The 25,859-nt window shown below is 36.5% G+C and overlaps 1 protein-coding gene across 11 annotated transcripts in view; it reads right to left on the reverse strand.

The window, feature by feature from the left end:
- The window catches only part of TBC1D5 (TBC1 domain family member 5), a 322,054-nt gene that overhangs the window by 79,251 nt on the left and 216,944 nt on the right, over positions 1–25,859 (reverse strand). The window lies entirely within an intron of this gene.

The following is a 25,859-nucleotide window of genomic DNA, read 5'->3' on the forward strand; positions in this document are numbered from 1 at the left end:
TTAATGTGATACTGTTCTAAGATGCAAGCAGGAAGATGTTATGCAAAAATAGCCTGGAAGAGGAGATGGGATGAAGGCAGTGCTTTAGAGAAGCCCTGAAAAGCCTAGTCAAGTGAAAGCAGGTTTGGAGGCACGCACCAACTAGCATTTAAAACGGAATGAGTCACAGTTACTTTAAAAAGGCTTTTTCCATTACTGATGACAGCATTTGCAGGTCCATAAAAAATATGCTACTATCTCGATTAAATATAATTTAAATTTTACCAGATTTAGTGATTATCTGCACGTAGAATATACCATTCCTGTTCAGATCTGTTCTGTTTTCATACTTAGCAAAACATTAGAAATTTTTCTTATTAAATGCAATATTTGTTTGAGATTGGAAGCTTGGGATGCAGTAAAAGCAGAAAATTATTTTTCAAGATTTCTAAATTCCAGTTCCAGCTCTTATATTGATTTCCTTACTGACTTCCAGTTACTTCCCTTTTCCTAATCCAGAACACAGCCACTAGCTTTGTACCTTTTAAGGTAGCAAGAATGATCCAATACTGCATTTGAAAGAGCTGAAGTACAGTTAGCAGTGTTAATCATGAAATAGTTATTACAAAGTGGTCTTAGAAATAATAAATTACATTTTTAGCTGGGATATGCAAATTACTACCCATGTGGAATCTTTTTATTCAGTGGCAAGAAAAAATTGATTGCAAATTCCTGTTAAGCAAATTAAGTCATTCTTTCAAACTCAGAGCTAAAAGTCACAAAAATTTCTAAAAAGGCAACTAGAAATTTCATCAAGAATAGTTTCTCTTCCAAGAATTCATGTTTAACCACTTTTGTACCAGAACTCTGTGTAGCTGTACAGCTTTTTTTTTGACTCTACTAGAAGTTCGTTTCTGCACAAATGAATTCCAACAAGTATCAGTCAAATATGCGCTTTTAAGATAGCAGCGATTTGTGCAGAAAGACTGTCTCTATAAAAGAAATTCAAAGGTCTTGTTTTGTGAATCAAAGTTTTGTTCACTTAAAAGTTTTATCTCCACTGTATTACCCACAAAAAGCCCATATTACAGATTTAAAATCCCTGCACAGATCGTTTTTCTCTGCAAGGTGTGTCACAATTTAAAAAACAAAAATAAGCGATTTCAAAATATAGTGTCTTCTTATCCACATGTTCTTTTATCAAAGGTCAATCTTAACGTTTCTACGTTTTCACTAATAATTATAAAGGTTAGAATACTAGCCATAGCAAAATGCAAACTGCTTAGGAATTTGCCTCTCCCACCCAAACCCCTTTCGTACAAGGACTTAATTTCAGGCCTCAGTGCGGCTCTGAAGCAGAAGCCAGAAGACCTGTTCAGGCAAAGCAAGGCTTACCTAGTACATTTAACACCACCTCGGCCCTATACACGGTGTTTTAAGGAATAGGGGCACATTACCCTACGGTGCCTAGCCTACAGGAAACTATTATGCTCTGGTGACACAGCCGCTACCAGAACGCTGCGGGAAGCCTATTACCTGCGTGAACAACCCCTCCCACCTGTAAAGCCACAACTTTCACGTCACACAAACCGTTAGGAGAGAGAGCTCAGCAAAGCTTGAAGCGTTTGAGCTGACTTCGCTTGCAACTACAAAAATCTCATTCAGAAGCCTTACTAAAACTCTAATACACTTCAAGGAAAAAATACACCACGGTGTAATGGGATTTGTTATTAGTCTTTTATTAGAAATCTCTTTTGCTTCTTTACTACTTCATTATGCAGTGTTAATCGTTTGTAGATGCAGGTTTATTCTGCTCAAGCAGAAGCCATTCCTTTTTTTCTCCTGCTTTTATATTTTCTTCTGGGAAAATTAAATCTCAGTCCCCAGAGGTATCATGTTTCACAGATGTAGACTGCAGAAGAACAACTGGACTTCCTTTCGCAACCATAATATTACCGTTAATTATTTGAACCTTCTTGTCCTAAAGGGAGTAAGCAATTCATACCGTTGTAAATGCATACGCACTAACTGTTCTCTTGTTTTCTCCAGCAGCATTTAGCTCATAGCATCTATAAACTAAGGACCCTATTGCTTATGAACCATGCTGCCATATGGCAGGACTTCAGTCAGCTTTTACATTTCTAAAAAGGTATCTTAATTCCTTAAAGTAAGTGTCCACATTGAAATGCTGCCCTTCAAACTAACATATTTTTAATGCTTTTACAAATATTTGCAGAGAATTTAAGACAATAATCACATTGGACAAGATAAACCTTTCTTTTTTTTTTTCTTTTTCTTTTTTTTTTTTGAGACGGCTGTCTGTGGTTTAATTATTGTTCTGTCCTGTTAATCTTGCCTTACATCTGTTACACCTGCAGACTGTGAGGCTCACAATAGTATACCTTTTATCACAGGCAATAATACAATAATTCATATTTTACCAGGCATACTTAGCAATTAAAATCTACAAAAGAACCCCCCAGATTCTTTAAAGCCATAATACATTAAGGATACTACTACCTGCAATGTAGAATACGTTACTGTATCTTCTACTTATGATTCTTATATAATTAAACCAATATTCTCAAAAGATTAGTAATTACTAGCAACAGACAATGACTTATTAATGGCCTCTACAATACAGAGAAAGCAGGAGAAAACTGTGCTCTGGTAAAGCTATTAAATAAGGCAATGATCCAACCTCACCAGTTTTAACTAAAACCCACAACCATTCTGACCGAGATTTACAGGACAATTCTGTGGCCATCTATAAAAGTAACTTATTTTATGTGTGACTACCTTTACTGTTATATGTATGTAGTTGCATATGTTCTCTGTCTTCTTGGAAAGCAGTGAAACCTTAAAAAAACTAAATATATAGAAATATAACCCTAAGAAATGCTTACAGAAGAGGTGATATAGGTAGTTTAGGAGTGTTTATAAGAACAAAGGAACACAACGAAATCAGAAAGCTTCAGAAAAACCATGACTCTAAGCAAGGCAAAGCATGGCCTGGAACATAGGATACACACTGAAGCTGCTCCTGAAGCATTCTGAAGTTATTTATAAGACTAAATGAAGGATCTACAACTTTTCAACCAGTTGCCTAAAAATATTTACTATAAGAACCTGCTTTCAGCCATTTAGGCTTTTGTTAAATTCAATCTTCAGTACAATTTCCACTCCAAGTGTCTGATCAAGGCTTGATTTTTTTTTTAATTTGTTGATATTATTCATGAGGACAAGTTTAAAAACAATTCTGCCCACACTTCTTTTCTCCCTTCCACTTCATTAAGAAACTCTAGAGTCAAAACCATAAGATCTCTGGAACTTCCCTTTTGCTATGCACACGAAAAGATGCCCAAACGTGACAATTCCCGGGCTGACCTGAGCTCAGGAGAGAGCAGATTTCCACAGAGTATGTTCTGTTTCTTCCTCACTCTCATCATCAACTGAGAACCTGCCATCTCCACTGAAAATTCACCACCCTTCATTCCAGAACTTCAAGAGCTGAGTAAAATTTCACTTAACTCCCCTCAGTGTCATGAGGCAGTGACACCACACAGGGGAAAAAGAGCAGAGAAGTCTTCCTTGCTCTTATAATATTTCCAGTTAGCATGGAAGGAAGCAGAGGGGGAAGCTTCACAGATTTAAGTGTGGGGATAGAAATGCAGTACTTAAATTGAGTATGTAAAAGACAGAAGAGAGAAAAACATGGAGAAATTAGGAGGAGTTCAGTTTTAGTGGAAGAAACATGAATTTAGAGTAGTGAAGGACAGAATCACTGGGATAAAAAGCACAAGGCATGGGGAAAGAGCAAAAGTCATGGTTGGTAAACCAGTGGATGGGAGGTGGAGTAAAGAATAAGGAAAAAGGTAAGAGAAAGACTTAACAGAAGTGTCTTTGAGTACTTGAGTTTTTTCTTATATAGAAGGAGATATTAAGTTGCATACTCTTTCCTTGGCAAAGATACTATGAGTGCATATCATTCATGTGCAATGGCTGATGTCATCTGGCTAATGTGATGGAGAATGATGCTGCTTATATTGTTCCAACCCTTGCAAGATTCACTAAGAGGAATCTTTTGGAGAAAGTGTAAGTTTTGTCTTATGTTTTTTTTTAATAAAGTAATTATTTAAGTGGATAGTAACTATTGAAGAGAACACTTACCTTTTCAAAACTAAACATGCAGAAGCTGCAAAATGCCAAAATTAGCACCACTTACTGAGTACTATATGTAAGCTCTTTCTTTAAACTCTATACATGAATTATATTCAAGCAAACAGTTCTATCCAGTTCAACTTAATACGTAGTCATAGTCAATAATTTAGGAGAAAGGGCAGAAAGACTTTTGAATATGATCTGCTTTTTCAAAAATTGATGAAAGGTAAGAAACAACTTTTGTACCCACTTTCAAAAGAACTTAAAGCTATGCAGAAAATAAGGAATTGAAGAGTTGGATCCCAACCAAAGAATACCACTTGGGACCAACTTAACACCTATGATAACATTTCAGATATCTACATTTCTACTTTACAGACGCTTGCAACGCTGACAGACTGGGCTATGGTCAAACGAAGGTGCTGTAGCTCCCTGACTCTCATTCTGCCTTGTGGCTGCAGGGCTAGTGCAGAGGCTTCAATCCCGTGGCCATGCCAGTAAGCACTTCTATGTATGAGAAGGAAGAGGAAACATAGCTGTACGTACACAGTAAAAGTACCCCCTCAAAAGTACCCCCCAGTACCCAGAAACTTTCCCACATTTACTAGTTGCCAAAGTTAGCCACCAGGGAGACAGATAAGTGCCATCTGAGGATGACATTTGTAGCAGTGTGAGATAATTTACTTTCTTTAATGACACGAAGGGGACCAATCAAGGCAAGCTTTAGCAACTTTCCAGACTGGACCTGTTACACAGTCCATTCCATAGTGTTCCATCTCCTTTCATAATAAATACTGCTTTTATTAAGACTCCTGTGGTTTTATACAGTTCAGGGATTTTGCACGGAATATCCTAAAGAGATTAATAAAACCTTTGAATGATACAAACGGATAGTGAAGAAAACACACAGTATAATCCCAACTTGTTTTTCCCTTTTCTCTCTTCTCTACTTCCAGCAATCCAATCAACTACTGTTCTACAAGAATCTTGTTGGAAGGGTGGTAGCATTCACGATGCACGAGAAACTCTTAATGATCACAGATGAGAGGAAAGTCAAAAGAGCCAAGTGTAGCAATTAACAAAAAGACATTTCTAAAGTAAACAAAGCCTGTTTAAAATCCAGTATTTTTTTCAGAACAGAAAGCAGCATATGAAATCCAAATAAAGCCAAAAAAATGGTATAAGAAGTTGTGTGGCAAACTCATCAGACTTTTACAGAAACTTCTGATGTATTTCATCTAAAAACTCAGAATTTTACACACAGCATACCCTGACATGCATGCCACCCACAAAGGACATCCCCTGAGAGGTAGGTCATTGCTACAGTGTCTGCTGCACTTTCGGCCTTACTCTCCTTGAATTGTTAAGTGAATGAAAACAGATCTTGCTACAAGATGGGTTTACTTCAACCATAAATTCAAATGTTAGTGCTGGATTTAATAGATAAAATTGTACGGCTTTTGTCATTTGGTAAGGCAGACTAGGTGATCACAAGATTTTTCTCAGACTTTAACATCTTTAACTATTACAGATTTCTGTCACATCTTTCCAGTAGCATATACTGTTTGTACAGAACTGGGAGTGATAAGGGGGGGGGGGAATGCACCAAAAACTAACCAATTATTCCGCTTCTCCTTAGTGATAACACAAAGTACGTAGAATAAGTTTCTTCTAATGTGCGTGCATATTACTGCATTATTATTATGTCAACCTGCCTTAATAAGATTAATAATTTTAGGTTTGTGTGTGAGCTATTTTTCTGCCAGAGAATTATTTGTATGTGCTGGTGTTATTCTGATCTAGGTGGTGTTGTCCTGTCCTACATTCCCATATGAAGTGTTCATTTCATCTGGCTTCTTCTCCTGCACAGCTGCATAAAGATTTGGAGTACCATTGCACAACATGCACGAATCATGATTCTACTGCTAGGTGGCCGCTATGTAGGGCTTTTTCTGTGGTGAGGTGCAGGACCCTGCACTTCATTGAACTTCATGAGGTTGCCCTCTGCCTATCTCTCCGGCCTGTTGAGGGCCCACTGAATGGCAGCACTGCCCTTTGGTGTATCAATCACTTCTCCCAGTTTTGGATCATCAGCAAACTTGCTGAGGGTGCACTCAATCCCTTCATCCAGATAATTGATGAATAAATTGAACCAGACTGGACCCAGTATTGGGTCCTGATGCACACTGCTAGCTACAGGCCTCCAACTAGACTCTGCACCACTGATGACAACCCTCTGAGCTCTGCCATTCTGCCAGTTTTCAATCCACTTCACTGTCCACTCATCTTATCTGCACTTCCTGAGCTTGCCTAGGAGAATATTATGGGAGACAGTGTCAAAAGCCTTGCTGAAGTCATGGTAGACAACATCCACTGCTCTCCCCTCATCTACCCAGCCAGTCATTCCATCCTAGAAGGCTCTCAGGTTAAGCATGATTTTGCCTTTGTGAACCCATGCTGACTCCTCCTGATCACTTTCTTATCCTTCACATCCTTAGATGACATCCAGGAAAAGCTGTTCCATCACCTTTCTGGGGATCAAGGTGAGGCTGACTGGCCTGTATTGGTCTGGGTCCTCCTTCTTGACCATTTTGAAGACTGAAGCGATGTTAGTTTCCAGTTCTCAGGCACCTCTCCTATTCTCCATGTCCTTGCAAAGTCTATGTCCCTTCTTGGCAAAAGCACTTACTGCTGTCTTAAGTCAGAAGAATGGTAATATACTGACTTGCAGGAATGCTCTTAATGAAAAATCTGCCACTGAATCTTTGTAGCAGTAATGTTTAAAATTGTTAGGAATACACTACAGTAAAAGTATTGCACCCTTCAGTCTGCTCTGGGTAGGTTTCTGCTCCAGGAACTTCAGGTGACACATTTTGGCATCAGTGCTGTCCCTGGTTTCTGACTTTCTCTAGCTGTCACTGTCACTGACAGTTGCTTTCAACCTACAGCTGTCTTTTTGGGTGGCACCATCGACTCCCGAGGGGTGTCTTGGCCATGTTCACCAGAAGTGGTGGTGTCTCTGCTAGAAAGAAGATAATTCTTCACTTCCTCACTCTGTTTCCCTCCTTCCCGAATGTAGTTCTAGCCTGTTGTATTATATCAAATGTTGATAGCTCTAACGTGCTGTTCTTCAGACTTTGTTTTGTGAGTTGTTTCATGCAAGTTTATGGGGTTCCACTTAATGCTGACAAGTGATTTATTTTGCTCCTTAGTGTAGTCATTGCAACGTGTGCATTTATCCTGTTATCTCACCTTGCTGCAGTATATACCCGATGATAAGGAACGTCTAAAAAACATTGTTACAAAAAGGATTACTAGTGAGCCAACTCACTAAAACCTATTACTGATTTTAGACTTCAGTTCTAAATTTATCCAGTTGTTACTTTCAGTATAGACAAAAAAAATTTAATAAAGCCAAATTCTATGAAGAATTGTGCTAGTAACATTGTTCTATTTCATCTTGGTGCATGTTAATTCTTCCACTATTACAGCTATTTTCCATCTTTTTGTGAGCAGAATTAGACAAGTAATATACACAAATTCACACCAGCAATGAAGCATTTAAACTGCAAAAGGTCACCACAACTGGCTTCCCTCCACCCCCAAAAGACCTTAATTACCCCCACAAAGAAATGTAAAACCCCACAATAAAAGGTATACCATTGGAGAAATTTGTCTAGAAAAGCAGTGATTATCCATACTTGATATTTAAATCGAGACTGGACGTTATACTGGGAATATATCATATAGAATTTGATCTCATTCAGAGATTATTTGATAAAGTTCTAAAAATGAAGAAATTCAGACTAATCAACCTTTTTAGCCTGTATAATCTCATATTACTGTTCTGATTTTGCAATTTATTTGATAAATCTTCTAAATGTAAAACTCTAGTAATATGACTGACTGAAAGAAACTTTTAACTTGCATTGTTTTACTTTTCTTTACCTTATGGATCAACTTTCTTTATACTCGTTTCTCTGATAGAACTCTAGTTTCTCTGTATATTCAAATTCTTTTTAAGGAGGCTGTTCTATTATCAGGATTTGCCAGTGATTCCCACATCAAATTTGCAATAGTCCATTTTAGAAAAAGCTTGAATTTAAATTTGTTGTAACAGTAACTGTAAACTAACACACTGTAAGAACACAATGACTGTTTTCATTACCAGTTCTACCTTCCATCATTTTTAGCTTGCTGTATTGGGTTAAGATTATAGATACTCATCCCCATTCCACTTCATCCCTGTAACATTTTCAGAAGCTATTTTTCTTTTTACATATAAAACTGTCAGTCTGTGGGATAGAGAAGTGTAAAATAAGGCGCTGTCATTAGTTAGTTTGATTTGAAAACTGTTTTGATCACTATCAGAGAGAAGTCTGCAAATGGTTTTTCCATAGCACTGAAAGATTCAAAAACCCAAGCTTAGAACTTCAATGTGTTTAGAAGAGGAGCTGCAGAAACAAGTTTACCACTTTTGTCAGTGGCAGAGACTAAAGAAACTGTATCTTTACATGGACTTTTATATTGCAGATATAACCCTTAAATGGTAAGAGATTTACACTGAAAAGAGTGTTAAATTCAAAGGAGGTCTGTAGTGGCAGAAGAGTATACTTTTAGTTCCTCTTCCATTCCTCCTAAAAAGTAAGATTTTATAAAGGATTAGCAATTAATAGCTATTATAAGCATAGTATCAAAGTTGATAGTATGTGTTTGCATTAAATACTAAAGATATCCAGTCATTGGAATATAACAATTTACTGACATTTATTACTATAACAAGTGAATAAAGTTATTGTACTCCAGTAGTTACCTACACAAAGAATAATCACAATAAGAAAACATAATTTCAGCTGTTCCTGAATTTAAAAAGAACAGATGTGCTAGACACTTGATCAAGACTTTTAAAAAAGGTGCTTCAAGCTGACAGTAGATATCACAGATAAAGTCAAGGCATCTATTTTTTAAATGCTGGCCAAGATACAGAGGTAACAACATAAAGCTTCCAGTTGTTTTACCGTGATTCATTTAGAAATAAGCTGGATAATACTGTGCTTTTTCTCAGTGGAAAAAGACTAAAGAATACTGCTGTGTGTTTGCAAAACAACTGAAATTAAACAGCTTAGGAAAACCCAAATTTAAAAAGTAATGCTCACTGTGACAAATTATGACAACAAACTGGAAGGCCAGAGGAAACTGTTACATTCTATTGGAAAAAACCTGAACTCAAAGGTAAATATCCATTAAGTGCAAGCTGCAGGATTTAATCTCTGGTATCTATTTGAAAACAGAATTTAATGACTAACATGTACATTCAAAGCAAAAAAACAGGACGTATCTGAAGGTGCACCTACTCACATTTGTCTGCTCACTGCTTACACTCATTTCAAACTTACAGTCCTAAATACTGATGATGCACCCATATTTTCTTTCAAAAATCACTGCACAGCAGCGAAAACATTTTCCTTTTTTAACAAAAATAATTACAGGTGAATGATTTTAAACACTGTTTGCTGCAATAAGCCCATTGAAACAAAAGAGGCACTTATAAATTAGTGAAGTTCCTACTGATATCAGCTATTAGCAATTAGGAACTCCACCCTCCAACTTTTCCATCTTTAAACAGCAATGATTAAATTTGGTTTTAAAGTGGAGAAATTATATTAGAAAAACAACTCTCAGTGTTGTAATTAAAGCACAGTTCTTAAGATGATAAAATAAATTTGCTAATAGCTTTATCCATTGATTCAAGATGTATGTAGTGGATTTAAATGATACAAAGATCCTTCTGCACATTCTCTCTTTAAAAGAGGAATCCCATCATGTTTTACTGGCCCATAATATTAAATCTGCTATGGAGTTATTATATTTTTCCATAGAACACACTCAGACAAACCTTAATCAAAGACACCTATTTTACAATAAAAAGAAGAAATGTAATTTTGTTAATAACTCAGAAGTAAGCAATTAAGTACAGATAAAATATTACAAAGTTTCTTTTTTCATATACTAGCTTGGAGACTTCTCTGTTGCAAATACTAAATATGACTTTTCTGTCTGTATAAAATTGGTATGCAGAATTGAACCATCTTTCCATTACTCTGTGTTATATTGTTAATAAATAAACTTTTTCTGGTACACTAAATACAACTTACATGAAAAATTTCAGGTGGTTTAGTTTCAGAAGATATAAAAAGGTTATCTGCCTAAGTCAAGCAATGGAACTGCTACTGGAAAACAAGTTGTGTTCAAACTAGCAAGGCAATATGACTTTGATGGTACTGCTACCTTACAGTGTGCCACTGTAAACCAATTAGCTGTCCAAGCAAAGTATTCCTAACTACACAAAACAGAGATGATGACACTCAGCTTCATAACACACTCAGCTCAATGCATGAAAAACACTATACAAAGTTCAAAGCATAGATGTATATAAGAAAAGTGGGAGAAATGGCATCTAAAATAGCACATATGTAAGCAAAATTACAATATGAGTCCTTCTCATTCATATTATGAGCTTCTAACGTGTTAAGTCTGACCATAATCTCTCAAAAGGAAAACATCTAGGCTGAGATATGGCACATCTCAGTTCCTGTGCCTAATGCTTTTTGTCGTCTGGGATTAAGCCTTTGGAGACAGAATCTCAGTCTTAATGTAAGAAGTAAAAGACTTTCCGTAGCTTTACTGAAACATAAGAATTACCAGTATTACCAATGTGAGATCTTATGTGCTGCAACAACTATACCACACAACCTCCCTGGCAGCCCTCAGAATGGGGAGAACCTGACTCCACATCGTTCTTTTAATCACAGTATAAAGACTTACTTCAAAGATGCTTTCTTTTTAAGAGTCAAAAACTTCGACAAGCCTAAACTCAACAGAATTCCTAAATCATCTAAATAAGGGGCTTATTTCTGCAGACCTCTTTATAATTAAGTATATAACATTTCAAAGTCTCTTGTCATGATGGCTCTCAACTCCAGAGTAGAAATTTATTTTTTGAAATGGGGAGAGAAGATTTATATCATCACTGAATTCAATATTACATCTATTGTACACTCTAAAACTAAATTAAGAAGCTGTTCAGAGGCCACACATGCTGCAGTCCATTTCAATCCATTAGTCTGGCTAAATGCCTTCATATATCCAGTGAAGAGAGTCATCATCATCAATCTGCCAGTTTTTAGTGACCAGTCAACTACATGTTGATGCATGCACCAAAGAAACACAAGCATTTTCTCCCTGCTATTGTACCTCTGAACATAAGAATCAAGTCAGGTTATTCCAAAAGGAAGTACACAAATGGATGATTTAGCTCCTTAGGGTAAATAAAATGTTAGAATTGCCACTTTATTTATAACGTTAGTTCAGAGGCAGAATATAATTTTGGAGCCCAATTCCATCATTAAGCAGGATAAAGTAAAAAAAGATGTTGGTCAATAATGTTTGATAATTGTTTACATTCAGCAATACTGATATATCAAGAAATAGATACAACTAAAGCTAATTTTTAGTTTCTGCCACCTGAGAAAAAGGTAAGTATTCATTTTGTATATACATAACCACATTCGTTCAATTTCTGTTGCCTAAACAATTACATCATTGTTATTTGGGATTTTTCCTTCATTTAAATTGTTAAAAGCCAGAAGACACACACTTGGAAATTGTTTTATCTTTACCATACATACTTAAAAAAGATGTTTTACAAATTAATTACAAGAACTTTAACTTTTGTAATCCAAAGTATCTGTGACCGGTGGAGGTTTTTGCTGTGTTGCTGTGGCCTTTTGGGAATATTGCATCTTTTAAGAGGTGCACAAGGGGCTTAGTGGTCTCATTTAGCTACCTATGTGCCCCTGCAGAAGCCCTGCTAGCAATCAAACACTCTGGTGGCAAACAGCTAATTCATTAATTAACCACAGCGTTTGCTGGAAAGGAAAGCACTAAACAACGCAGTACAGAAAGTGCAATTGCGGTTGTTCCAGGTCCCTGTCTGCAGTATGTGTAGCAGAGGCAAGCAATGCCTATGCTGTTTCTAATTATTCCAATTATCATGGCACACTATGAAAACTTGATTAATAACACTGAAGATATTGTTGTGGCAATTAGCCATATGGTTGTGGGACTTTATTCTGTCACGATTTAGCCATTAGCATCTACTTATGTTTGTCAGAACAGTGCATCCGTGACAAGTTGAAGTTCCGCTCACCTTGCCGAGTCCCCTGTGAGCAACACTAGAGAGCTGTTTATTCCTGGGAGCCCCTTGCCTCAGTAAATTTTTCATGTGGCATCCGGTCTGGCTGGGGACAAATGTCAAGTAGCTTACGCGACGACCCATCAAGCCAGCTCGCTCTCTGCAAAAGGTACCTGGTAAATTGCTTGTCAAGGCAGACTTCTTTCAGAGAAGGATTTGACCAGTAAAATTAGTGTCAAATGTCTTGCATTGAATGTTTTCACCAGTTAACCATTCAGACAGCATGCACCTACCCTTATTTAGACATGATGAAATGTTCTATTATGATTTTATACACCTATGAGTTACATATTGCAGTATGCTTGAAATGTATATCTACAAGCAGAGGGACCACTGGGCAGCTTCACTTTAGTCAGCTGAACTGACAGGTACATAAGCTGACGTTTTTTATGAGCCTTCTTTTTAAAACACAATGTACATATTTAAAAACAATGTTTCTTTTCTTTCTTTCTTTTCTTATTGTGGTCAGAAAAAATTGCTCCCAATTCATGATGCAAGGAAGAACTTAAAAAAAAAAAAAATCATAATAGTGGAAGGTTAAGCTTTTTTTCGCCCTAAAGTACAGCAGTAGCATTAAGACTTTCCACTTCTCTAACATTTCTTGCAAATCAGTTAGGACAAATGTGTTTATATATGCATGTCACTCAAAATCAAAATATTTAGAATCAAAGACATCTTCAAACTTGACTAGTTCTCCACAATTAAGATTCAAAAAGTTAGTCCTCATTAAAAGGAGTAGGAAGCACTAAAGAATTAGCATCTTGTTTCACAGAGATGCCGTATATACAACTGATGGAGCCGTGCTTAAATACTGTGGAGATGAGCGGAGGAAACTTTCATCCAGGCTTGTGGAAATGACTGTAAATTGACACTACAGGTTATCTCTGCAAAGAGTTTTTATGCAGTGTAGAATGTTGAGAGTTGCTATTTTTCATGTGTTTTTCCAATATATCTACTTCAACTGTAATGGTAGTTTTCCCTTTTACAGTCAGTATCTCCCAGATTCTTTATAGGTCTTTCACATACCGTGAGAAGACAGATACATGGTTTAAAACTAGAAAGCAATTGTAAAGAAATAAAAATAGACAGAGGACTGAGCTGGTGTAGTATTTTTAACTACTTTTAACCCATTATTTAAAGTCGATGAGAATTTTAGTTGATAGGATTTCTGGATATAAAAACTGCTGACAAATGTCCATGTAAGAAAACAGGAATGATGCGTGCACTCACACAGCTCACTATTAATAGGAATACACCAGCAAAATAAAGTTATCAGCAAAAGAGTGGGAGGGATTGGATTTGCTTAGCACCAGATAGATACACCCTTTAACGGGAAGCTAGGTCTGAAAGGCTGAAAAACTTGGTAAATCCTTTTTTCCATTCATGCCTTTTGATTGAGCTTTATGCAAACAATCAAATTTGTTTTTAAGCAACAGTATTTGTGGAAAGTTATATAATGATTGTCCTAGAAATCCCCTGTGTGTGTGCATGCATTCGTATGTGGAGGGGGATAGGTTGTAAAGCAGGCAAAGGACTGCAAGAAAGAAATAAAGTGAGAAATAAATCCTGTGTAGAAAGGAAGGGAGAGATGAAGGACAGAGAAGATGAAGCTGGAAGGGAAGTATCGATGTGGATTATTTTTCATGGGAACTGTGGAGAACAAGACAGACAACCTGATGGGGAACTGGTCTGCAGTCTGGGCACTGTGCTCAGCCTTCAGCCTTTGTAATGGATTCAGCTTTCTCCCTGCCTGCAGCGGGTGCACTTAGGAGGCAAAAGCAGCAACCCATGGCCTTGTTCAAAGCTGAGCTGACTACTTTCTTCAAAGGTGTCTGCAGGCCTCTCACATATCACATGGTTTTTGAGGCAAAGAGACAATCTTGGAGCTGGAGTCTTTTAACTCTGCTGAGGGAGCAGAACTGCTGCTCTCTTGGATTGCATTTCACTTTTTGCCATGTTGGAAATCCACTTTCTACTTTGCGGACCATTGCAAGAATACAATTGTGATTACAATGCAACAAATTATGAGATTGCAGACAATATGGTTGGATGGTTAAGATGCTATATCTGGAGTCCACAGAAGCCTGGTTTCTATTTGTTACCCAGCCACAAATTTTGGACAAGGTATGGCTGAATGTATGTTATATTTTTAGCTGGTACTAGCACTCAATATTTGGTGCAAACCCAGAAGGATGAAAAAGAAATAAAAAAATTATGCCCTCCACATCCAAGAACAAATCATATCCATACCTGCAGATCAGATGTGACCAGTCATTCCTTCTTGGCCAAAGTCATTTTCTGCCAAATCTCTATCCTAGTAAAAAGTTCTGTCTTAGGAAGAGGATTTTGGCAAGAGCAGGAAGGCGATATGGAATAGGGAATATGAGGGTTTGGGTTGTCCTGATATTTAATCGTTCATTCACTGACACACAAAGATTGGGGACTGGCTCTCACAAGTCATACAGCATGCCATGCTTTAGACAACTCTTGTGTCCAAGTTCCAGTCTGCATTATAGAGATACTGAGTGCTGTTTCTTCTTCATTTTTATCTTATTTTTACAAGACTAAATATTTTCAGGAACTTTCTACTACATATATGTGGGTTGCTGATAATCCTTGGCACTGCAATCTTGGCTGGAACTTCTAGACACTACTTTTGCCTGCTAATTCAATGTTTTAGTTTAACTTATTTTTGTAGACCAAACAAGAGATGTGCCAGATTTTACAGCTTTCTGTACCTCAAACAGGTGCTCCATATCAGGAATTAGAAAAAATATACTTTTTATTATTTGTTTCTTACCAATTAAAAGTATTTCTCCAGAAAAGAATTCAAGTTCCAATTTTTTGTATGCTTCTCAAAAATGTCAGGGTAAAGAAGGGGCATGAAAAATCCTCGTCTCTGCCTCTCTGCCAGAAAATCTATTGCATGCTTGCTCATTTGAAATAATACATACCTCAAAATGACATTAATTTGAATTCTATTGTCCTCATGTTCTGATCTGTGCCTTTAAAACTGTATTTTAAGTTACTTCTGAAGAATTTTTTTTTTTTAATGAAACTACCACTTTCCAATGCTAATGTAAGAGGTGCACAAGGGACATTTCATTTCCTTTTCAGGCAGCCTGAAAATGGACCTGACATCCTAATTCTCTGGCGTTTCTCATAGCTGGCAAGTGTAGATGGGGAAAGTGTCAGTCTGATGGGATAGGGGTGAATGCCTGTTTCATCACAGGCATTTTCATGAATGTAGGCAGGCTCTTCTGCAGGGTGCTCCTTAGCTTTTAGAGAAACAGAGATATTGGGCTGCATCTAAAGGCTAATTTATCTGATAACACTCTTCAATGCTCAGCACAATGATGGCACACTGTGGCTGAAGAGTAAGAAGCCAGAAACGTATCCACTGCTGCATCTTTTCTAGTGGAGCCAAATGTATTTGTCTGTTAGACCAACAGATCATCCCAGGCAGTACATACCCAGCACTGAAAACCACCCATCAGACTGCCTTAAATGTTTCTTTCAGTTTATGGGGACAGAGTGGTGCTCTAAAACTGACTGCATTGATTCTTGCTCCCTTGATAATCTCAACAACTCATCTAGGCACATCTTTCTACATTGAATTTTTGCTCCTGGTTGCTTGGGATGTAGGTGATATGTTATTTGAAGGAAATTAAGCTATTGGGTATTCAGCTAGCAGTGACAGGTGGAATGCATACTTTGAGGAGGTGGCATCTATCTCTGTCAGTTGAACCGAGTTGTGAAAATGCTTGCCAGCAACCATTATTCACCTTTCTTACTATCTTGGATGGCATTGCACAATCTTAGATATGTGATCCCATGCATCCTTTTAAAAGGTCACTCTCCAGCACACCAATTATTTATAGATTTTACTTTCATACAGAATTCACCTGGTCTCCAAAGCAACTGTTCATAATTTAGCAAGGATTTGGTGCCCAAAATGGATTGACTCAGCAACAGCTCTGATTTGGATCAGAGAATCTGAAAAGCATTTTCCAGATGCAGGCTATCCTTGCAGAATCTAATTTTTTTCTGTTAGAAGCTTTAACCTAGAGGTTTATGCTTGAAGACCTCAGCTATATATAAGGAGAGGGAAACAACATGCACCAGAAAAATGACTAGACTGATCACATTCAGATTTCATCCTCAACTGTCTGTTGAAGTATCGTCTCTGAAAATTATCTTCAGCAAATGCACATCATCTCAGACTTCATCCTGGCTTTATGAGAATTTGTGGACTCTTGGGAGTTCTTTTTGATTCTCTTCAATCTTTAGCAACAAATTGATGATTTGTTTAATGCAGCATCAACTTTAAGAAAGGACTTGGGGAGGACAGTGAGATCTGTAGCACTAAGAATAAAAGATACCAATGAAAGCACATCCCTCTTGGGAAGCAAACATAATGTGCATGATGTGGCACAAATTCAGGAATCAGGGGATATAGGCAAACTGTTGTCCCATATCATCTTCCTCTCTTTATGGAAGATAAGCATAACAACTTTCATCAAATATTATACATCAAGATCTTTATTGAGAAAATTCTCAAATTAAAAAGCTGTATTTTAATATTGCACTGTTGCAGCACTACTGATCAAACAATTATGAATAAACTTTTCACTTATATCAGGATATACCCAATGATGCTTTGTCGCATATCAAATCCAGGGGCTGAGATTCATATGCATAAAAGACATGAGATTATTTTCTTAGCACTGTCTCCAGTGAGTGAGAATAGCATTTATCAATTCACCGATGAGTATCAGAATACAAAAGTTCACAATTTCTGAATCTGAATATGACCTTCAGATACTGTATTCAGATATAAATGTAACTGAGGTCTTCTAATCGACTACCACATACACGTGTCAAGACATGAAGGTGCTGCATATCTGAGGCACGAATGGTACAAGACATAAGAAACTCTTAATTTTTTTACTGACAAAATGCTTCTTTGGAAGCCAGTTGGTGAAATGTATATTTCTTTTAGACACTAAAAATAAAATAAAATAAAATAAACCAAGAGATAACAGTTCATGGCATGCTACTAATTCTTGTAACTTCATTTTTCAGTATCTGTAAGTTACCTCTGTCCTTTTCTTCAGCAAAAACTACCTTACCACTTGTGTCCTGTACCAGCAAACTTCTACTCCACAGGTATCAAATACTTTTCAGATGCACTAGCTAGTACATCACTAAACTCAGAGAAATAATCCTAACTCAAACTTAGGTTTTCAATTTGTTGGGTCTACTTCAGACATGAAGAAAGGCTCGTGAGAGTGAAAGCCTGCATACTTTTGCAACCGTAATAGCTGTTCTAATAAAAGATCTTACTACTGCTTGCATATCTTCTCTTGCTATGTTGTCATTAGCCAATCACATCTACAACAGCATTGTTACTAAGAACTGTATAATTATTGGTATGAGTTAAAGAAGTAGGTATCTTCAGGTAAGTATTTCTGGTATTTGGTCAACAATCCTAACTAGGAGAGAAAGAAATTTTAGGAGAGAGTAATTTTTGTCCTGCTGTCTCGTACAACTTCCTAAAATAGTGGTGGGAAATAATTTTAATGTCTAATTTCAAATTTATTTTTAAAATAGTGTATTATGGTTGCAGCCAGACTGCTGCTATACTGATTGCAAACTTATGCTGGAACTACTGATTTGCCATCACTATCTTGAAACTACATACCTTGCTATACAAAAGGGAAAGCTTAACTCTTTAAAGTGTTTTGATAATTTTTTTTAAATTGGCTTAAATTTACACAAGACAAAATAATTCACTTTTTTTTTGAGGTTGCTCCTTCAGTAACATTTTGTCAACAAATTCCCTTTAATTTATCATTGCTAATGAGTTTTAAGTCTCAATGGCATTGAACCAATTGCTGTCAGCAGTGTGACTGCACAGATACAGGCAACAATATTAACTATGGGAAACTCCGATTTACCAGGACATTAGGGAAACTCCTAATTGTAAGAATATAAGAGATAAGTGGTAATAATCCTGCACCCTGTACAACAGAAAACTTGAATGAAAGAATGTGTCAACAATACATTACTATTAGTAATTTGGTACTTATTAATGATGATGCAACTGAAACTGGTATAACTGCAAACATGAAATTTCCAGCAACTGAGACTGGTAGAAGTGTTTTAACTGAGGAGCAGGTACCACTCAAATAAGCTTCAATCTGCACTACAGATTGGGCAGAGCTGTGATTTAGAGTGCAGAATCAACGATCCAGTGGCTTGAACTGAAGTAGACACTAACTTTGCAGAGCTTAATGATTCTTCTATTGTACAGTTATGTGTATAACACTGAGTTTCACTACAATATCAAACTGTTCTGTTATAGTTCATTCAAGGCAAAGAAAGATGTTCCACAGCTGAAATTTAAACTTACCCAATTAAAAATCAGTAAATACATAAACCTAATTCTTGTCACATTGTGAATTTGCTATTTTTGCACACACATCTCCTTTAGTTCTTATTTTTATCAAAATATGCATAATTTTAATATTAGTTTCTATTAAAATATGCATCAGAAGACAGATGCATGCAGACAATTAACATACGGTATTACCTTCTGCATTTTTTACTCTTTATTGAATCTTCTCCATTGCATTAACTTTATTTTGCATTTTATTTGTTTCCTTCTTGCTACAGTAAAAATGATTTGTTGTTTTGCTAATGTTATTTTAAATGGTTTCAATTGGACCAATTCACGTATCATTGGGGTGAAGAACTAAGGAGGGGTCAGCAAACACCTTTGCTGCTGAAGTCAATTTTCTGCTAGACTGAGTCAAGACAGCAACATCACATCTGTTTGTATTATTCTATAACAGTAAATGAAACTTTTTTTAAAAAAAAAAGACAAAAAAACAAAGGCTTGGTATTTGCAAAAGCTGTAAGACTGTGGAGACCATAATCTAAAATCATGAGCGCCACAATTTTTATGACAACAATCTTCTACTCCTGGTGTTCAGGCAGTGGTTTTGGGTGGATTTCCCTGCATGCGTTCCGATGAGACATTTACAATCTCCTTTATGCAAATTACCCCAGCAGCTGTTTAAGAGCCGTGGTTGTCAGCCCAGGCAAGGCGAACGTGATTTGGTATGTCACAAATGGGGCAGGGCTTTATTAGGCTCTGCTAGGAAGTTTTAGCAGATGCTTTAGCACGGATTCAGCGTGATCTTTTAACCCCATTATAACTTCATGGCTTATGGAAAAAGACAACACGAAAAGCTCCCTACACTGTGAGTATTCTCCAAAATAATCACTTTATGCAATGCCCATTCCTGAATTATCTGTAAATAATAAATGTAATCTTATCTTTTAAAGTGGAAAAAACTGCAATTTTTCCCAAAGAAATCAAATGTAGCTGAAGGATATAAGGAAACAAGCAATACTACATGAAGACTAAGAGAAAATTTTATGAGTAATTGATGAAGAATAAAATCAAACTGTTTTACAACTCTAAAAGAATGACTCACCATTAAGCAAGTGGTAAAATTTACAGGTATACTTACTACATACATACTACACTATCAGACTGCTAATTGAAAATGATACCTCCAGGCTAACTGGACATCCCTGAGCATAAGACAGATGAAAAGACCCACAGAGGATTCTTCTAGGATTATGGAGCTGGAAGAGAGCTCCAACTCTTTTCTCTACTTCTCTAAGATTGTGGGTTACTGTGTTATAGGGTTATTTTGAATAGTTCATTAAGATTCATCTTGTACTGATGTTTTTTGCTCTTACTCCTGTCACTGCACAGTTCTACAACCTCACTCCTACAGTATTTGTGATAACCTTGTGATAAGCTTAAATTTTCTTATAGTCATTTTATCTCATTTTGCTTTTGCCAATATCATCCTTTAACTCATTCACTTTCTCACCTGATAGTCCCTGATGCATTTCTAGAAAGCAATCATATCCTCTCACTTTCTGTTTGACTCGGCTGTATAGGCTAAACTCTCTTAAGCTTCTCTTGTAAAATGATGATGACCAGAGGAATGGGGAAGCCAGGAGCCTAGCAGCCATACTTCAGCAGTCTGGACTCATCTTTCCTGAACATAGTTAACCAGAAATGTATATGGTATTTCAGATGATGTCTCACTAGTGGCTGGTACAATGGCATCAACAATTTCCCGTCTTCCCCGAAAATCCTTGTAGCCTGAGAGCATTTGCCTTTTTCACAGCTCTTCAGCTTGATGGCTTCTAGATATTCAATAATTCACTATCATGCTGTTACCAACTTTTCAGCCTATGCTAGTCTGATGTAGCTAGGAGGGAAAAACACACTCTTCTTTTCTTCCACTGTACCAACTTGTGTTTTACCAGTTATGCTTCATCTGACTATGCAGACAGACATCACTATTATTGGCACCTACTCACTACATATATCATAAAATGCTATTTAGCCAGAAATTTATTTTTGAGTTCTTAAATCCTTACAAAAATTACTGAGTACACTCCAGACTTTAAAATGCTTCTAAGTCATAAATTCTAAATCCTTAAAAAGCAGTAAAGTCACTAGTCCTTATTTGTGTCTAGGCAAGGACAACTTGGAAGAACTTGAATTTTATATAAATACTGAAATAAAATACTTTTAGAATACAAATGTACTATATTTTGTCATTTATTTGATACAGAAAATATGATTTGTTTGTAGCTGTTTAGTACAGCTTTCCCTTAAAACTCCAGAACAATATGAGTTAAGAACAAAAATGAAAAAAGAGAACCCAAAGGAGAAGATTTAGAGTAAAGGACAAATGGAAACAGCAGTTTGTAACAGTACTTGAACTGTAACCTTGATGACGTTATTTGCTGCGACATATATTTGTCATTTGTGGGCATCACTAAAATCTTTCCAATTGCCATTTGCAAATTAATGTTACATCAGTAAGCTATATCCTGAGAGAACTGGGCAAAAGAGAAAATTCCATAACAGAACAATTTTAAGGGGAACTTCCTTACAGTAAGTATATTATCCTTAATATTTCTGTGTTGCCTAAGAAGATGCTACATTCTTTCAAGATTACAGGGTCTATGCCCTGAAAATATTGTCCCCAAAAGATAACTGAAAAGAAAAAAACAAAAACAAAAACAAATCTAGTTTTGTCGTGTGCACACACACAAAGGAGTCCATCTACAGTATGGCTGCCATGCAAACGTATTAGACCATAAAGACTTACAGTTGACTTTAGGACACTGGCCACTCAGAAGACCCTCTAAAATAAGTGCCAGAATTAAACTCTGTTTTTCAGAGCATGAAGTTTTCCAAGCGGATCGAGACTTTCCTGCCCCAACAGGCTTCAAGACACTGTGACTAAAACGAGCAATACCAACAAACTAGAGCTTCATCTTTTCATCTGAGAGTATTTTTAGAACAATATTATTGGATTAACTCAAAACTGGATGTGGATGCAAAAGATCTATTAAAGCATCTCTATAAATACCACTTAAATATTTTATTTTCCCCAGGGACAACTTTCTCCCACTCTTCTTGTACAATAACCTAAAGAAATGCTGGCTTCCTGCTTAGAGTAAACTCTTGAATGTTTTTAGGTAATTTGATATAGAGGGCTGTTTATTGCCACTCTAGAATTTGTCTGAATTAGGACTGTCTACAATTTTCTGGGCTTACTTTCTTTTTAATCATGATGCCTTTTCTTCAACATCTGCCTGAATCTGGCCTGTTGGCCTTGTAAAAGTGGCTAAGTATCAAGAACTACCACACTTCCATCTTGACACGATCAATACACTTTAAAATTATATTTTAACTTTGAAACTCTTTGTACGGCTTTCCCATATCACAGCTTTCTAGACTCCTAGACGTAATTGCTTTCCCTTGCGCAGCATGTCTCCACCTGGAAAGAACGGAAGCAGCTACATGTTCATCTAAGCATTTATATCACTCAGCCAGCAAAACTCAGGTTCTCTTCAAGCCTAATTCAGCAAAAGGAGTCCCTCTCCGTTCACACAGGCTGTACTAGAGAGCGTTCCTCAGGCCCCTCGGTTCCTGTACCACCCTCCCTCTCCGCCTCTGACAATCTCCGGCAGACAGAGCGCTAAGAGCTCTGGGGACTATCGTGAGCTCTGCTTGCAAGTGGGGAGATGAGGAGCTTCTGCCGGTCCGACTGCGTTGGCTCCACCGTAGATACCAGCAGCAGTATTTGGAGGGCAACTGCCATCGTGGTGATTTCTATGAAAAGGTGTCTACGGCTGACAAGGCCAAAAACGACAGGAAGAGAACAGCGGAAAAAGACTATTCCCAAACGAAAACTAGTATTTTGTCTTTCTTAACATTCATAATTTTTCAGTTACAGAAAGCTGACCCTTGGCATTTCTCAGGTTCTCTTCTGAGGTTCTTTTTGGCTTTATAAGTTAATCACATCAGGAGAAGTCATTTTAACTCGCACGCCTTTAGGAGTAATTATACATTTAAATGATTAAACAAATCAGGAAGAAAACATATCTACTGCATAACGAAAGCAGTTAACATTGAAATCCTTTTTTATATTAGTATCACAAGTCGTTTGTAAATAACATGCTCATTTTAGATATGTAAGGAGTTCTGCCATGCCCTGCAAAATAAATTATATTTTATTGGTGCCCGGGTGTTTCATAACTTCTATTTATTTGCTGCAAGACTGGAGAATTAAGATAGAGTAGTTTATTTCACCAAAAGACTGACAAATGGCTCATTAGACACTTACGGAGCTGAAGCTAATTGTACGATTTTTTGTTGTATTAATTGTCACTGCCTGCTTAACTGGCTAACATTGGTCATCAATACAGAGCTTTTTCCTTTCAATCTCCGAAACAGGGGGAAAAAAAAGAAATTTTAAATAAACAGAAGAGTATTTATTTCCTAATATAAAAAAAATATTATTTGGATTGGAGGAGCATGAGGGAGGAGTAACACAGGATTAATGTGCTGGCTCTTCCCCACTGGGGCCACCAATAACAATCAATCCCAAACAGCAGTCACCTCACATCATCTAACAGCTTGAATCACAGATATTCAAAGATTCTCTTCCCCTTTTTTGTTCAGATTAAATATCATTTACATTGCATACTTTTTTTATTTCGTCGGAGACATAAGGTCAAAATTGATTGAATATGTACTACCTGCATATAATGATTTCTAGTTTTTTACAATCATGTGCTAATGCTGCACAGTAATGGCCTATGGATGAAGAGACAGATGTACTACCAGTCATTCGCTACACATTTGCATTAACAAATCATCATTTAATTGAAGCCCATCCAACAAGTTTATGCTACTTAAATAAAGTTCCTTTCAATAAAAGATGCCACAATGACACATGGTTGTTAACTGCAAGGTAAATAAAAAATAGTATTTATTTTCTTGTCACTAGTTTAGGTAAGTATTAAAGCATTCATTTATTAATTTGTAATTTGCTCAGAAATAAACCACCTGACATCTAACATAGCAATCCAAGCTTGTACTACTATGAGATGAGATAATTCACTTTTAGAAATAATCGTTTTGTAACACCACAATTTCATGCTTTACAGATTTTTATTTCCCCTCAAAATATATAGTAGAATATAGCTTATATAAAGGCTATACATGAGTTGTGTGTTAATACTTTTAGGCAAGCTCTAATAATACAAACCTCAAACCCTGCTGTTATCAACATGGGCTACAATTTTTTTATGTCTCATTGTTGACTACAAACATTGGCACCACACTTAGAAATCTAGTTGCCTCCCTCTACAATTTAGATATTACTGCTTTCTTTTTAATACCATCTAGGGAACAATTCAGGTAGGTTGTGATGCCCCTACATGTTTCAGATATAGAAAAGCACTATCTATTCATTTCTTCCTTCAGAACATGTTACAAAATATTAAAATCTGAGAAGAAAGCACGTCATAAAATGAGGAACCTATAAAACCAATTTTCTCTTCTTCTAGAGATGCTTTAACAGTACTTCCAGTATATTCATTTCATGGTACTTTTTTGTATCCCCAAAGCAGAAGAAAGACATTTTGGTACTATGTGTTAAACTGACAAACAATACTTCGAAGCTAACATGTAGGGAGAAGGAGATATATTTTTAATTAGGTTTTTGGCTTAAATCTACATTTTCTAGAAGCCAGAATCTTCTAGAATGAAAGTACTACATATATGAAAGATGACATTACTAATAACAGTTAACATGTTTTACTATGCTGGTATTGGCTACACCTGAAGACAACACTGCAATCTTTCATTTACCTAAATATAAACATTATCATATATTTCCATTTTCCTAAGTGCACAATGAAATGAAATACCTATTAAAAAAAAAAATCCTAAGGAAACTAGAAAGCACATTCGGACGGTGGGATAAGACAGCGTTTTTATAAACAGAAAGAAAGAACTTAGAAGATGAACAAATACCTTTTTCTTCCCCACAGGACAGTGTAGAGGGGGACGAGAGGAGACAGAGGAGTCTCCAGGTTTACCTTTTGGGCTGTTATTGATGAACGAAAACATAGAAAGGATTTCATCATGTCAAGATTCAAACTACACTGTAGAATTTAGAAACATGTATTAAAGCACGCTGCAGCATTTAAGAAGAGACAAAATCTAAGATTTATTTTCTTACACAAGAAGCAGTGTGTAAAAGCTACACAAAGCAAAATGCAATACAACACAAAATAAACACACGTACAAAAACCCTACTGTGATTTGTCTGCATGTTCTCCATGCTTTTTTATATGCTAACTCAGAACAGTAATTACAGATCTTGCAAGTTGACTTCTGTTTTCCAGAACTATGAGTTGTACGTAAAACATGCCTTTTCATTGAAACAATTACCATTAATCAAAACAGTGAAAGCTAATACCACTCAAGTCCAACCTACTGCTGTGCCCAGCAATATATCAAACTGTCTGTTGTCAAACACACTAAACAAACTTAAACAGACTGTTTTCACTACAAATAAGAGAAAACATGCTTGCTAAGTATTTTTTAGTCAAATTGCAATCTCAGTAATCCATTCTGTCACTGGAATCTAATTTGAAGCAGTCAATCACAGTCTCAGACAGATCTGTGTTTGACGACAGAGGAGGTAACTTGCTGGGACTAATAAATGAGTACCTACAATTGACTAGTCCAACTCCAAATTTGTTTAAAGATTTATAGAAATGAATTCTGGTCTAAACCAAGTTTGTCCCTTTTGTCTATCTACTTCTTTCAGCTGTAAGACTGAAAATTTTAAAGAAAAAAAAGAAAACAAAAACTATGGAGTACTTCTACTGTTGCTGTCCTAGGAGCATTTCCATGTCTACTTTATTTTTTCCATGTTCATAACTGTTTAAACTATTACTTGCAATTTTAAAAATCTTTGTTACGAAGAGGCTGTAATGTTAGAATTTGCTCATACATTAACAAAAACCTATCTCCAAAAAGTCACATTCATATTAAACA

Source organism: Rhea pennata, chromosome 2 (genome assembly GCF_028389875.1).
Source record: "Rhea pennata isolate bPtePen1 chromosome 2, bPtePen1.pri, whole genome shotgun sequence".
NCBI lineage: Eukaryota > Metazoa > Chordata > Aves > Rheiformes > Rheidae > Rhea > Rhea pennata.